The sequence below is a fragment of the Saccostrea echinata genome, unplaced genomic scaffold (genome assembly GCF_033153115.1).
Source record: "Saccostrea echinata isolate AGI-Se365-2 ecotype Australia unplaced genomic scaffold, CSIRO_AGI_Sech_v1 ptg000023l, whole genome shotgun sequence".
Lineage (NCBI taxonomy): Eukaryota > Metazoa > Mollusca > Bivalvia > Ostreida > Ostreidae > Saccostrea > Saccostrea echinata.
In genome coordinates, this window is record NW_026889772.1 from 13694995 (window position 1) to 13697152 (window position 2158).

Genomic DNA, 2158 nt, shown 5'->3' on the forward strand with positions numbered 1-2158 from the left:
AATATTATGTATAAAAACGAAAGATTATAAATGTGAATAATCTATCCGTGGTTTATGTGTGTAAGCGGAGAATAAGGGGGATAATCTCGTTATAACGTTTTATTTCATCGTAATTACGACATATGATCTCGTAAGTGGGACTTAGTTTCTGGTTATATCGACTTAGCATACATGTATCTTTTTACGTCTTTGTATTCGTTCATACGACTTAACATATCGAAATTACGATTTATCTCGTTATTACGTCTTATTATCTCTTAATTTCGAATTAGAGTATGTCGTTATTACCACTTATTATCTCGTTATTACGACTTAGTTTATGTCGTTATATTACTTATTATCTCGATCGTTCTTGCGACTTATTATCTCGTTATTACCATATAATATCTCGTAATTACCACTTATTGTGGGGTACGTACAACTTTGTATCTCCTACGACATACTATCTCGTTATTTTGACTTATTATGTTGTACTTACGACTTACTGTATCTATTACTTACAACATATTATCTCGTAATTACGACTTGTTATCTCGTACGTACGACATGGTATGTCGTTCATGCGACTTAGTATTTCGTAAGTATGACATGTCAAAATATATTTTCAACTGACAGCAATTCGCTTCCGTATTGGAAAAATAAAAAGGAAATATATGCCATTTATGCACTATTTTGCAACCCGTAACATTAAAAATTGTAATTGTAAAAAAAAAATGTTTGTTGATTATTTATTACATTAAGAATAAGTGTGTATATTCATTAAAACCCTTAACGAAAAAAATGCTTAATCGAAACATAAGCGATAATGGGGACTTACAAATTATTTTGATAATAAGGGGTTATAAAAATCTACGTTGCATTTATATTATTTGATGATGAGGGCCTAAATAAAACGTAATAATAGTCTACACTGTTTCAGCTAAAACAAACCAGAATGAAAAATATGCGCTTAATGTATATCATACAAATTAACCATGCAACCAAAATACCAGTCCGTAAGCAAAGTGTATTGCTACTGCAAGTCAATTTATTTGAAGGGCTGTCCATTTTCACATTACAAGAGTTGTCTATGTTGTATATTGTTGCAGTTGTGGGTAGTGGAAAAAATTAAAATGTTCAACGAATGATACACAGCATCAGCAGGCAGGAAAGATAAAGTACCAGAGTGACACAAAATACAAACAAATAAGATTTATATACAGCATTTAACCTCATTTGAAAATGGATACACATTAAAAGTAATGCCAAATGTTGATTTACTACTCTATTATAATACCATATTGAATCCAGTCAGTACACAAAATATTCCAAACTGTTTTCTGTAATTTGGCATCGTCTTCTCATTGACAAATCTGTATAGAAAATAGTTTTAAATAAAAGTACTACGATACAGATATCAAATCAATCGATTATTTCAGCAAATCATTCTTTTTTTTTCAATTCGTTTCTAGCGTACTGTAAATGCATTATATTTTGGTCAGAAACTCTATTTAGTGTCTTTTGAGGAAAGCTACTTCCGCTAAATCAAGTACATCAGTAAATGTCTTGTGAAAACATACTCTTATAAAGCACATTCACATTGTTCAAAAATCAATTTCGCCAAATATTGTATGCGCCAAAAAAATCATTTACAGTGAGTGTTTAAGTATGAAAAAGTACAAATGTTGTTTATTACCTGTTATTTGTTATTTCAAACCACATACTCTTGAAAAGCTCAACAACTCCTTTAAAAACACCTAGGTGCCCATCAGACGATCGTTTATAGTAAATATATCCTAAAATGGTGCATACAACCTGATGGCCATTAAAAAAATTGAATAGGTTTAAAAAGTATATACAGAACAATTGTCAGATAATCTTAACTCTTAATAGATAAACATCTTCACTTCCTTTTTTCTACCTGCATCGTAATTAACAATAGCGTGAATCCTAGCATTAACCAGGCCTCCGTTTCGGCGGCGTCAACAACATTTGGATTTTTTCTGTCACAGAACTACAATGTAATTTGTTGCATTGATATAAACTACAATTTATTTGCTTAAAAGCTAGATTAAATACCGTTTATCCGGATATATGGTAGTTGTGAAATAATGTTCAAAAGTGTTTCACAAAAGTACTTTCCATCAATAAAATAATAAGTTTTATTTCTTTATACTCA

At 30.4% G+C, this 2158-nt stretch overlaps 1 long non-coding RNA gene across 1 annotated transcript; it reads right to left on the reverse strand.

The window, feature by feature from the left end:
* Positions 1-1266: 1266 nt before the first annotated feature.
* On the reverse strand, positions 1267-1952 carry LOC133191545 (uncharacterized). Its single transcript, XR_009721726.1, has 3 exons — positions 1901-1952; positions 1676-1794; positions 1267-1352 (listed from the first exon to the last, which is right to left on the reverse strand). It is a non-coding gene; the product is annotated as an uncharacterized LOC133191545 (long non-coding RNA).
* Between the last annotated feature and the right edge of the window lie 206 nt (positions 1953-2158).